Source organism: Chiloscyllium punctatum, chromosome 48, assembly GCF_047496795.1.
Source record: "Chiloscyllium punctatum isolate Juve2018m chromosome 48, sChiPun1.3, whole genome shotgun sequence".
NCBI classification, from domain to species: domain Eukaryota; kingdom Metazoa; phylum Chordata; class Chondrichthyes; order Orectolobiformes; family Hemiscylliidae; genus Chiloscyllium; species Chiloscyllium punctatum.
In genome coordinates, this window is record NC_092786.1 from 62,405,219 (window position 1) to 62,418,652 (window position 13,434).

A 13,434-nucleotide genomic window follows, 5' to 3' on the forward strand; every position below is an offset into this window, starting at 1 on the left:
AATTAAACTGCATTTATTTTCTTGCAAGACACCCAACAGTTAAGGCAGACAAACTCAGGGCATGGTTGGGAACATGGGACTGAGATATCATAGCGATTATAGATATGGCTCAGGGATGGAGAGGACTAGCTGCTTGATGTTCCAGGGTATAGATGCTACACAGAAAAAAGAAAGAATCGAAAAAGGGGGCAAGAGGGGTATGCGAGTGGAGTTTTTGATTACAGATAACATTACAGCTGTAGGGAGGATATTTCTGGGAGTACGTCCAGGGAAGTTATTTGGGTGGAACAGAGATATAAGAAAGGGATGGTTACCTTATGGGATTGTACAACAGACTCCACCCACAATAGTCAGCAGGAAATTGAGAAATAAAATTTGAAAGAAAATCTGTTATCTGTAAGAATAATAGGATGGTTATGGTAGGGGGTTTTAACTTTGCAAACATAAACTGGGACTGCCTTAATGTTAAGGGCTCAGATGGAGATGAATTTGTTAAGTGTGTACAAGAGAATTTTCTGATTTGGTAAGTGGATGTACCTATTAGAGAAGGTGCACAACTTGACCTACTCTTGGGAAAATAAGGCACAGCAGGTGACAGAGGTATCACTGGGGGAGCACTTGGGGCTAGTGATCATTATTCTATTTGTTTTAAAATTGTGATGGAGGATAGACTGGATATAAAAGCTAAAGTTCTAAATTGGAGGAAGACCAATTATGATGATATTAGACAAGAACTTTCAAAAGTTGATTTGTGAGGTATGGATACTTGCAGGGAAAGGGATGGCTGGAGAATGGGAAGTCTTCAAAAATGAGATAATGAGAGTTCAAAGTGCAGAGATAGTATATTCCTGTTACAGTAAAAGGCAATGCTGATAGGTGTAGGGAATGCTGGATAACTAGAGAAATTGAGATTTTGGTCAAGAAAAAGGAAGCATGTGTCATGTATAGACAGCAGGAATTGAATGAATCACTAGAAAGAGTGTAAAGGCAGTAGAAGTATACTTAAGAGGGAAATCAGTAGGACAAAAAGGGGACATGAGGTAACTTTGGCAAATAGAGTGAAGGAGAAACCAAAGGATTTTTACAAATACATTAAGGACAAAAGAGTAACTAGGGAGAGAATAGGGCCCCTTAAAGATCAGAGTTGAGAGCCCCTCATTCCTGATGAAGGGCTTCTGCCCAAAACATCTACTCTTCTGCTCCTCAGATGCTGCCTGACCTGCTGTGCTTTTCCAGCACCACACTCTTAACTCTGATGTCCAGCATCTGCAGTCCTCACTTTCCCCTTAAAGATCAGAAGGCAGCCTACAGGTGGGAGAAATACTAAATGAGTATTTTGCATTGGTGATTATTGTGGAGAAGATATGGTAGACAGATAACGTGGGGAAATAAATAGTGACATATTGAAAAATGTCCATATTACAAAGTAAATGGTGCTGGACATCTTAAAACACACAAAGATGGTAAATCCTCAGGACTGATCAGGTGTACCCTAGAATTCTATGGTAAGCTAGGGAAGTGATTGAGAGATATTTGTATCATCGATAGTCACAGGGGAGGTGCTGGAAGACTGGAAGGTGGCTGATGTGGTGTCACTATTTAAGAAAGGTGGTAAGGAAAAGACAGGGAACTATAGACCAGTGAGCCTGACATCAGTGGTGGATAAGTTTTTGGAGGGGATCCTGATGTACAGGAGTTACATGTATTTGGAGAGGCAAGGACTGATTAGGGATAGTCAACACAGCTTTGTATAGGAAATCATATCTCACTAACTTGATTGAATGTTTTGAACCAGTGACAAACAGGATTAATGAAGGCAGAGCAATGGACCTGATGTATATGGACTTCAGTAAGGTGTCTGACAAGGTTCCACATGATAAACTGGTTGGCAAGGTTAGATCTCATTGAATACAGAAGAACTAGCCATTTGTATGCAGAATTGGCTTGAAGGGAAAAGACAGAGGGTGGGGGTGGAGGGTTGCTTTTCAGACTGGTGGCTTGTGACCAGCAGTGTGCCGCAAGATTGAGTGCTGGATCCACTGTTTTTAATGGTTTGGATGTGAACATAGTAGATGTGTTTAGTAATTTTGCAGATAATACCAAATTGGAGGTGTTATAGACAGCGAAGGAGTTTACCTCAGGACCTTGATCAGCTGGTTCAATGGGCTGAGAAGTGGAAGATGAAGTTTAACATAGATAATTGTGAGGTGCTGCATTTTGGAAAGGCAAATCAGGGCAGGACGGATACCCTATACTGGAGAGTGTTGCTGAATAAAGATACCTTGAGGTGCAGGTTCACAGTTCCTTAAAAGTGAAATTGCAGGTAGACAGGATAGTGAAGTCAGCGTTTGGTATGCTTGCCTTTTTGATCAGGGTATTGAGTATAGGAGGTCATGTTGTGGCTGTACAGGGTAATGGTTAGGCTACTTGAGGAATACTGCATTCAATTCCGGTCGCTATAGGAAGGATTTTTTTGATGTTTAAATGCGTTTTTTGCTTCTGATATGGTAGGCTCATTCAGAAGGTCAGGAGGAATGCAATACAGGGGAACTTAGCTGTCTGGATACAGAATTATATACTGGATTAGTGGTGCTGGAAGAGCACAGCAGTTCAGGCAGCATCCAACGAGCAGCGAAATCAACGTTTCGGGCAAAAGCCCTTCATCAGGAATAAAAGCGATAGGGTTAGGGTTAGGGTTAGGGGGTCGCTTTTATTCCTGATGAAGGGCTTTTGCCCGAAACGTTGATTTCGCTGCTTGTTGGATGCTGCCTGAACTGCTGTGCTCTTCCAGCACCACTAATCCAGTATTTGATTTTCAGCATCTGCAGTCATTGTTTTTACTTTGGATACAGAATTGGCTGGTTGACAGAAGACAGCGAGTGGTAGTGGAAGGAAAGTATTCTGCCTGGAAGTCAGTGGTGAGTGATGTTCTACAGGGCTCTGTCCTTGGGCCTCTACTCTTTGTAATTTTTATTAGTGACTTGGATGAGGAGATTGAAGGATGGGTTAGCAAGTTTGCAGATGACACAAAGGTTGGAGATGTCGTTGACAGTATAGATGCAGAGATGGGCTGAGAGGTGGCAGATGGAGTTCAACCTGGATCAATGCGAAGTGATGCATTTTGGAAGGTCGAACTTGAAAGTTGAGTACAGGATTAAGGATAGGATTCTTGGCAGTGTGGAGGAACAGCGGGATCTTGGTGTGCAGGTACATAGATCCCTTAAAATGGCCACCCAAGTGGACAGGGTTGTTAAGAAAGCATATGGTGTTTTGGCTTTCATTAACAGGGGGATTGAGTTTAAGAGCCGTGAGATCTTGTTGCAGCTCTATAAAACTTTGGTTAGACCGCACTTGGAATACTGCGTCCAGTTCTGGTCGCCCTATTATAGGAAAGATGTGGATGCTTTGGAGAGGGTTCAGAGGAGGTTTACCAGGATGCTGCCTGGAATGGAGGGCTTATCTTATGAAGAGAGGTTGACTGAGCGCGGACTTTTTTCATTGGAAAAAAAAGGAGGAAGAGAGGGGACCTAATTGAGATGTACAAGATAATGAGAGGCATAGATAGAGTGGATAGCCAGAGATTCTTTCCCAGGGCAGAAATTGTTAACACGAGGGGTCATAGTTTTAAGCTGTTTGGCGGAAAGTATTGAGGGGATGTCAGAGGCAGGTTCTTTACGCAGAGAGTTGAGAGAGCATGGAATGCATTGCCAGCAGCAGTTGTGGAAGCAGGGTCATTGGGGATATTTAAGACTGCTGGACGTGCATATGGTCACAGAAGTTTGAGGGTTTGTACATTACATGAGGATCAATGGTCGGCACAACATCTTGGGCTGAAGGGCCTGTTCTGTGCTGGCCTGTTCTATGTTCTATGATGTTGTAAGACTTGAAAGGGTTCAGAGAAGACTTACAAGGATATTCTCAGGGTTGGATGGTTTGAGCTATATAGAGAGAGGCTGGATAGACAGGAGCATCAGAGGCTAAGGGGTGACCTTATAGAGGTTTATAAAATCATGAGGGACTTTGATAGGATGATAGATGAGGTCTTTTCCCTCTGGCAGGGGAACTAGAGGACATAGGTTTAAGGTGAGAGGGAAAAGATGTAAAATACACCCAAGAGGCAACTTTTTCATGCAGAGGATGGTGCGTAATGGAATGAGCTGCCACAGAAAGTGGTGGAGGCTGGTACAATTACAACATTTAAAAGGTATCTGAATAATATATGAATGGATATGTGAATAGGAAAGGTTTAGAGAGATCAGTCAAATGGGACTAGATTTATCTAGGACATCTGGTGGGTATGGAGGAGTTAGAACAAAGGTCCTGTTTCTGTGCTGTACATCTCTAGGACTCTGATTTTGTGACTGGTCTGTAATTGCTGGGCTTATCCTTGCATCCATTTTTAAAAATGGGGGGGTGGTGGTGCTTCCAATTCTCAAGTCCTCTTGCACTATCCTGGATACTATAAAAGGTTTAAATATTATGGCCAGTGCCTTCTCAATTTCCATTTTCAGTTCAGTGGATAAATGTCATCTGTACTCTGGGTTGCAAGCCTATCCAATCCTTCCTTCCAATCAATTTTGATCCTTTTTAAAGTTGGAATCCCCTCTTCGGTCACTGTTCTGGTCAGCATCTGCTATTTTTGGCAATGACTATGTAAAGCATTCATTTAATAGTCCAGTCCATGACCCCTACCTCCTCATGTACGTTCCCTCTGATTCGTAATCATCCAGAATGTTTTACTATTGATCTGCCTATTAAAAGCTTTTGGATGGGCTTTCTTTAAATACTCCCTCTTTGCTTTACTATTTGATTTCTCAGAACTCATTTGAATTTTCTATATTTCAGCCTGGTTCTCAATTACATTTTTTTTCTTCGTTATACTTTCTACTTTATCATCCAAAGCAGTTTAGGTTTGTTTGCTCTTACCTTTTGAGGGAATATAGCTTTACTATGTTGGAACCATCTCCTATTTATAGACAGCCCATTGTTCAGATACAGCTAATTCTGTCAACTTTTGACACAGATCTCTGATAAATACCTATTTTTAGCCCACTGATATTAGCTTGCCATCAATTATTCTTTCCAAGGATTATTCATGATCTTTTCCATAGTTAGCCTAAGCCTAGTATTTAAAAAACGCATAACAGAAATTCTCCAAGGCTCCTTAGACAGCACCTTCAAAACCATTAACCACTTCCTTTGAGAAGGACAAGTAGATACATGGTCAAACAGCCCCTTGCAAGTTTCCCTCCAAGCCACTCACCATTCTGACTTGGAAATAGATGGTCATTCCTTTACTATTGCTTGGTCAAGAATTCCCTCCCTAAAGGGATTTTGGTTTAACTGTAGCAGGTTTACATGGTATCTCACTACCACCTTCTCCAAAGCAACTGAGGACAAGCAATCAATCAACGCTGGGCCCAGCCAGTGTGCCCACATCCCACGGATGAAGTTTCAAAAATCTTTCCCATGCATTAGAAAGACAAACAGGTTTTTGTCCTTTGTTGTACACATGAATCCATTTTAAATTTTAACAGTTTTTTAAAAAATAATTTTTGAGATTTGAGTTTCATTGTTAAAGTCACTATCTATTTTTCATCACTAGTTATCTGTTGAAAAATTGGTAATGGCTTTGAGTTGCTGAAGTAAATGCTGATACAGAGGGTGCTCTAGAATTTTGACAGTGATGATATATTTGCAAATCATGGTAATAGGAGGCTTGGTGAGTGAGCAGAGATGTGGCAAATGGAATACAAGTGTGGGAAAATGCAAAATGGTCCATTTGATGTAAAATCAAATTTCTTACATGTGTCTTTGTGTATGGTTTGCAAAAGGTCAGTATCTAGGTACAGCAAATAACTAGGAATGCTAATACAATATAAGTTTATTATTAGGGAAATGGAATTCATAATGGCAGGGATATTATGTTTCTGTGGTGCAGGGCATTGCTGAGACAGTATTTTGGTGTCCAGTATTAGTCTGTGTATTGAAAGGAGGATGTAAATGCATTGGAGGCAGTTCAGAAAAGGCTCATTAGACTAACCTCTAGGATTGAAAGATTGCCTTATGAGAAAAGATTGGACAGACTAGGCTTGTATCTGCTAGGGTTGAGAACAGTAACAGACAACTAGATCGAAGCATATAAAATCTTGAAGAGTATTTACTTCATTCAGGGGATGCAGGCTTCTCTGGCTGGTTCAGCATTTATTTTCCATCCATAATTTCCCTAGAAAAAGTGGCGGTTAGCTCTTTTCCTTAACTGCTACTGCCTATTTGGTGAAGGTACATTCACAATGCTGTTGTTGGGATAGGGGGTAGAGAAGTACCAGGATTTGACCCATGACAGTGAAGGAATTGATTAAATATTTCCAAGATTTGACAGTTTAGATGTAGAGAGGATATCTCCTCTTGTGGGAAAGGCTATAACCAAGGGTGACTGTTTAAAAATAATGGATTACCCATTTAAGATAAAGAAGAAGAGAAATTCTTTCGGAGAAAGTTGAGTCTTTGGAACTCTCTTCCTCAAAAGAAAGAGAAAGAAAAGTACTGGAGTACTTTTAAAATTGAGGTGGATAGATTCTTGACCAGCAAAAGATGAAAGGTTGTCAGTCAGGTGTGAATGTGTTTTTAAATGGCAGAGGCGGCTTGAGGGGCCAAGTGGCCTATTACTTTACATGCTTGATCCATCATTTTTCATATCTAGGCTCCATTGGAGGAAGATATTTCTAGGAAATGCCCTGATGTACGGCCAGAAAAGTTTAAGATTGTGTTAACTAAGCATGTAAAAATAGCCATCATAATTCTACAGGTAGTTTTCTCTGTGAAAGATAACTGGGTGTGTTTTAAGCTGATGGTCACGCCCACATCAGATGAGGGGCTAGATTGAGAAGGTGGGACCTTCATGATAACCTAGGCAATACAAGACTTGAATGCACTCTGTGGTAACACTATTAAAAACCTGCCATCCAGAGCTAATCAACTCCCAACAAGGCCTTGATGGTTATTGTTAAATAAGCAATGTCAATTTGAAATGTGGCGTCTAAACCAGCAGATGGTTTATATTCCATCCTGACTGAGTGTCTGCAGGTCAGGATTATGAAAGCACATAATACAATTACTGAGTGACCATAAAGTTACACTGAGGACATTGATAATGTTACTTTGACTTAGCTGCCGAAAGATCCTGAAATGCAAAAAGTTTCTTTCTCAAAAAATCTTTTAATTCTTATCCAATAGAATGAACCAGTGTCACAAATGTAGAGGGTGTGAGAAGAATATCTTTAATATTTCACGTTAAGCCCAATTGTAAGTTAATTCGTTGCAATCCTGTCCTAAATTGGTTAATATTGTAATGCACAATCGCAAAATGTTGTTAATTGTTTTCCCAGAACAGTCCCCACAAGCAGAAGCACCAAGTGAAAAGGCAGATGCCACAAACTAGAAAAGTATTTAGAAGCATGATTAGAATATTCTTACACTATCACTTGGGAAATAAATATCTGCCAAAGAGCTTTTTTCTTCACTGATAAATTGTTGGCCAATTAAAAAAAAAAAATCAATAAAACAAGCTACTACAAGGGGAAAAAGAATAAAATAAATCCAGCAGTTCTGCATAAACAACCCCTGAGTAAATGAAGATTGCTGCATTAAGAAGAAGTTTCAAATTCCAAAGTCATTTCCTGTCAGCATTCTCACTGGGACTAAACTACTTTAGTTAGAAAAAACAACAAGTAAATACATTTCTCAATCAACCAACAACCTGCCAAAAGGACAATGCAAATGCAAGGGGTCGATATGACATTTGGGCAAATGTTGGTTCAATACCCAATCACTCATAGCTCTCTCACCTAGTATCCATTTTTACTCTTCCCTCTGTCCTCCCACACAGAACATTGAACAACAGTACAGAACAGGCCCTTCAGCCCTCGATATTGCACTGACCTGTGAACTAATCGAAGCCCATCACCCTAGACTATCCCATCATCATCCATATGCTTATCCAAAGGACTGTTTAAACACCCCAAATGTAGCTGAGTTAACTACATTGGCAAGCGGGGCATTCCATGCCCTTATCACTGAGTGAAGAATCTGCCTTAAACATCTGTCTTAAATCTATCATCCCTCAATTTGCAGCTATGCCCCTTCATACAAGCAGATATCATCCTAGGAAAAAGACTCTCACTGTCCACCCTATCTAATTCCCCGATCATCTTGTATGCCTCTATTAAAATCACCTCTTAGCCTTCTTCTCTCCAATGAAAACAGACCCAAGTTCCTCAGCCTTTCCTCATAAGACCTTTGCTTCAGACCAGGCAACATCCTGGTAAATCTTGTCTGCACCTTTTCCAGTGCTTCCACATCCTTCCTGTGATGGATCGACTAATACTGCACACAATATTCCAAGCGTGGCCCCACTAGCGTTTTGTACAGTTGCAGCATGACATCATGGTCTGAAACTCAATCCCTCTCCCAATAAAAGCTAACACACTGTATGCCTTCTTAACAGCACTATCCACCTGGATGGCAACTTTCAGGGATCTATGTACATGGACACCAAAATCCCTCTGCACATCCACACTACCAAGAATCTTTCAATTAACCTAGTGTTTTGCCTTCCTGTTATTCTTCCCACCTTATTGCGCACACACCTTATCATCACGCAGGCTGGGTAAATAGGTATCTGCTCTAGCCAATGCAGCTGTTCTTTGCAGTAGCCCACTAACCCTTGTCAGGATCAGTAATTTGATTCACTCCATATCAAGGAACTCCCTAAGCCATTTGATACTGCAAAAGCTGACAACCAGCAATATTAAAGAAGACATGTTCCAGAAATCATCATGCTCATAGCCAAGCTGTTCCAATATGTCGACACACTGGAGTCTACTCAACAAAGTGGAAATTTGCCTAGGAATGTCCTATACACTAAAAGCAGGACAAATCCTAACTTGTCAATTACTGCCCTATCAGTAATTCAATCATCAGAAAGGTGATGGAAGGAATCAACTGTATTATCACCCTACACTTGACTGACGAGGGAAGGGGCCATATTGGACCTGGTATTGAGGAACGAGCCTGGACAGGTGGTCGAAGTTGCGGTGGGGGATTTCTTTGGGAACAGTGACCACAATTCTGTAAGTTTTAGAATACTCATAGATAAAGATGAGAGTGGTCCTAAGGGAAGAGTACTAAACTGGGCCAAGGCCAATCATATCAAAATTAGGCAGGAGCTGGGAAATGTGGATTGGACAGAGCTATTTGAAGGGAAGTCCACATTTGAGATGTGGGAGGCTTTCAAACATAGCGCAGGATAGGCATGTTCTGTTGAAGGCAAAGGATAGGAAAGGCAAGATTTGTGGATGACAGGAGAAATTGTACGTCTAGCCAAGAGGAAAAGGGAAGTGTATATAAGGTCTAGGCAGCTAAGAACAGAACGGGCCCTGGAGGAACATCGGAAGGGTAGGACAAGTCTTAAACGAGGAATCAATCAGGCTAAAAGGGGTCATGAAATAGCTTTAGCGAGGAGAATTAAGGAGAACCCCAAGGCCTTTTATTCTTCTATAAAAGCAAGTGGGTAACTAGAGAAAGGATTAGTCCACTAAGGATAATGAAGGAAGGCTGTGAGTCAAACCTGAGAGAATGGGTGAGATTCTAAATTACTTTACATCAGTGTTCACTGAGGAGAGGAACATCATGAATGTTGCGATTAGAAATAAAAGTTTGATTAGCCTGGATCATGTTGACACAAGTAGGGAAGATGTGTTGGGTAGGCTAGAGGTTATTAAGGTGGACAAATCCCCAGGACCGGATGGGATCTATCCCAGGTTGCTGAGGGAGGTGAGAGAGGAAATAACTGAGGCCCTGACAGATATCTTTGTGGCATCCTTAAATACAGGTGAGGTGCTAGAGGACTGGAAGGTTGCTCATGTTGTCCCCCTGTACAAGAAGGGTATAGGGATATTCCAGGTAACTACAGACCAGTGAGCCTGATGTCAGTGGTGGGAAAGTTGCTGGAGATGGTACTGAGGGTTAGGATCTATTTATATTTAGAAAAGAATGGGCTTATCAGTGATAGGCAACATGGTTTGCGGGGGAGGGGGGAGATGTAGGTGCAGCTTTTGCACTTCTTGTGGTGGCAGGGAAAGGTGCCAGGAGTGGAGGATGGGTTATTAGGGGGGGGGACGTGGATCTAACAAGGGAGTTGTGGATTGAATGGTCACTCCAGAATGCAGGTAGACATAGGGATGGAATATATCCCTGGTAGTGTGGTCTGTTTTTAGGTGGCAGAAATGGTGGAGGATGCTGCGATGTATCCAGAGGGTGGTAAGATGGGAGATGTGGACAGGGTGATGGGGAGTGATGGGGGGTGGGGGGGGGGGGGGGTGGTGGGTGGTCTGTCCTTTTTGCAAGTGGAGGAGTGGGGTTCTAGGACGGAGGTGCCGGAAGTGGAGGAGATGTGCTAGGAGCATCATCGACCATGTGGGAGGGAAAATTATGGTCTTTGAAGAAGGAGGCTACCTATGATGTTCTGTGGTGGAACTGGTCCTCCTGGAAGCAAGTGCGGTGGAGGCAGAGGAATTGGGAATAAGGGATAATATTTTTTTTTACAGGAGGTAGGGTGGGAAGAGGCGTAGTCCAAGTAGATATGGGAGTTGGTGGGTTTGTAGTAAATACCTGTGTGGAGTTGATCACTGGAAATGGAGACAGAGAGGGAGTTGATCAAGATGGTCAAGGTGAACGTGAAGTTGGAGCGGAGCTGTTTGTGAAGTCGATGAGCTGCTCAACCTCCTCGTGGGAGCACAAGGTGGTGCTGGTACAGTCAGTAATCAATGTAACGGAAGAAAAGGTGGGGAATGGTGCTGGTGTAGCTGTGGAAGATGGACTGTTTCATGTATCTGACAAAGAGGCAGGCTTAGCTGGGACCATGCAGCTGCCCATGACTACCCCTTTGTGCTGGAGGATTTGAATGAGAAATTGATGAGGGTGAGGACCAGTTCAGCCAATCGGATGAGTATCAGTGGAAGGGTACTGGTTAGGTTGGCCTGAGGGGAAGAAACAGAGGGCTTGAAGACCTTAGTCATGGTGGATAGAAAAAAAATGGGGACCGGAAAAACAAAAGTCATGGAGAAGGGGGAGGGTGTGGGTGGTATCCTGAATGTAGGTGGGGAGTTCCTGGACTAAGGGGGACAGGATGGTGTCAAGGTATGCAGAGATACGTTCAGTGGGGCAAGAGCAGGCTGAGACAATGGGATGACCAGAGCAGTCAGGTTTGTGAATTCTAGGTAGGAGGTAGGAGGTGTGGGGTTCCTGGACTATGAGATTAGAAGTTTGTGGGTGGGAGATCCCTGAGGCGGTGAGATTGTGGACTGTCTGGGAGATTATGGTTTGGTAATGGGATGGGAGATCATGGTCGAGGGGGTCATCCTCCTGCTATTTATCTCTCAGCCCCATTGGGCCACAAGCCTCATTCCTGATTTAGAACATTTAAAAAGAACAGGGAGGGTGGAAAAAAAGAGGGGGTGTAGCGTTGCTAATCAGAGAGTGCATCACAGCTACAGAAATGAAGGTTGTTGAAGAAGGTGTGTCTACTGAGTCAGTCTGGGTGGAAGTTAGGAACAGCAAGGGAACAGCCACCACTTTGGGGCTATTCTGCAGACCACCTAATTGCAGTAGAGAGATTCAAGATCTCATAGGCAGGCAGATTCTGGAAAAATGAAGAAATAGCAGGATTGTTGTTATGGGTGATTTCAACTTTCCCAATATCAACTGGAGCCTCCTCAGTGCAGATGGTTTGGATGGAACCGTTTTTGTCAGGTGCGTTCAGGAGGGTTTCCTTACTCAGTATGTAGACAGACTGATGAGGGGAAAGGTCATTTTGGATTTGGTGCTCGGCAACGAGCCAGGACAGGTATCAGATCTCGCTGTGGGTGGGCACTTTGGTGACAGTGATCACAACTGCCTCACATTTAGCATAGCCTTGGAGTGGGAAAGGTGCAGTTACTGAGGGAAGATATTTAATTGGGGAAAAGGAAATTATGACGCTATCAGACAGGAGTTGAGAAGTACAGACTGGGAGCAATTGTTCCACAGAAAGGGAACAGCAGACATGTGGAGACTGTTTAAGAAGCAATTGTTGTCAGTGATGCAGAAATTTGTTCCTGTGAGAAGGGATAAGATTACGGAACCTTGGATGGTGAGAACAGAGGAACTTCTCATCAAAAGGAAGAAGGCAGCTTACGTAAAGTGGAGGAAGCAAGGATCGAGCACAGCTTTAGAGGATTACAGGCTTGCTAGAAAGGAGCTCAGAAATGGACTGAGGAGAGCCAGGAGGGGGCATGAAAAAGGCTTGGCAAGAAGGATTAGGGAGAACCCAAAGGCATTTTACTCATACGTGCGGGATAAGAGAATGATCAGGGAGAAGGTAGGGCCGATCAGGGATAGTGGAGGGAACTTGTGCATAGAGTCTGAGCAGATAGGGGAACTCCTAAATGAGTTTTTTGCTTCGATTTTCACCAAGGAAAGAGAACTTGTTGTAAATGAAAACTTACAGTAGCTGGGATACAGTCTTGACCAGATCAGGATTGATGAAGTTGATGTGCTAGGAATATTGGAAAATATTAAGATGGATTAATCCCCAGGGTCAGACCAGATTTATCCGAGGCTGCTCTGGGAAGTGAGAAAGGAGGTTGCTAAGCCGCTGTTGAGGATATTGGCCTCCTCCCTCTCCACAGGAGTCGTACCAGAGGATTGGAAGGAGGCGAATGTTGTTCCTCTTTTCAAGAAGGGGAATAGGGAAATCCCTGGCAATTACAGACCAGTTAGTCTCACGTCTGTGGTCAACAAAGTTTTGGAAAGAATTGAGGGATAGGATTTATGACTATTTGGCAAAGCATAGTGTGATTAAAGGCAGTCAGCATGGCTTTGTGAGGGGCAGGTCATGCCTCACAAACCTTATTGAGTTCGTTGAGGAGGGGACGAGACAGGTCGACAAAGGTCATGCAGTGGATGTGGTGTAAATGGACTTCAGCAAGACATTTGATAATGAGCCTACCATGGTAGGCTCAGGGATACTGGGAGATTTGGCTATCTGGATTCAGAATTGGCTGCCTGACAGAAGGCAGAGAGTGGTTGTAGATGGAAAGCTTTCTGCATGGAGATCAGTGTTGAGTGGGGTCCCACAGGGCTCTGTTCTTGGGCCTCTGCTCTTTGTAGTTTTTATAAATGACTTGGATGAGGTGGTTGAGGGGTGGGTTAGTAAATTTGCAGATGACACAAAGGTTGGAGGTGTCATCGATAGTATAGAGGGCTACTGCAGGCCGCAGCATGACATAGACAGGATGCAGGGCTGGCAGATGGAGTTCAACCTGGATAAATGCGAAGTGATGCATTTTGGAAGGTCAAACTGGAATGCTGAATATAGGATTAGAGACAGGATTC

The 13,434-nt window shown here is 43.0% G+C and overlaps 2 protein-coding genes across 4 annotated transcripts in view; one reads left to right on the forward strand and one right to left on the reverse strand.

Annotated features, from left to right (window-relative positions):
* mtfmt (mitochondrial methionyl-tRNA formyltransferase) overlaps nt 1-13,434 on the forward strand; it is a 153,823-nt gene that overhangs the window by 102,956 nt on the left and 37,433 nt on the right. The window lies entirely within an intron of this gene.
* Nucleotides 1-13,434, reverse strand: part of cilp (cartilage intermediate layer protein, nucleotide pyrophosphohydrolase) — a 65,506-nt gene that overhangs the window by 43,931 nt on the left and 8,141 nt on the right. The window lies entirely within an intron of this gene.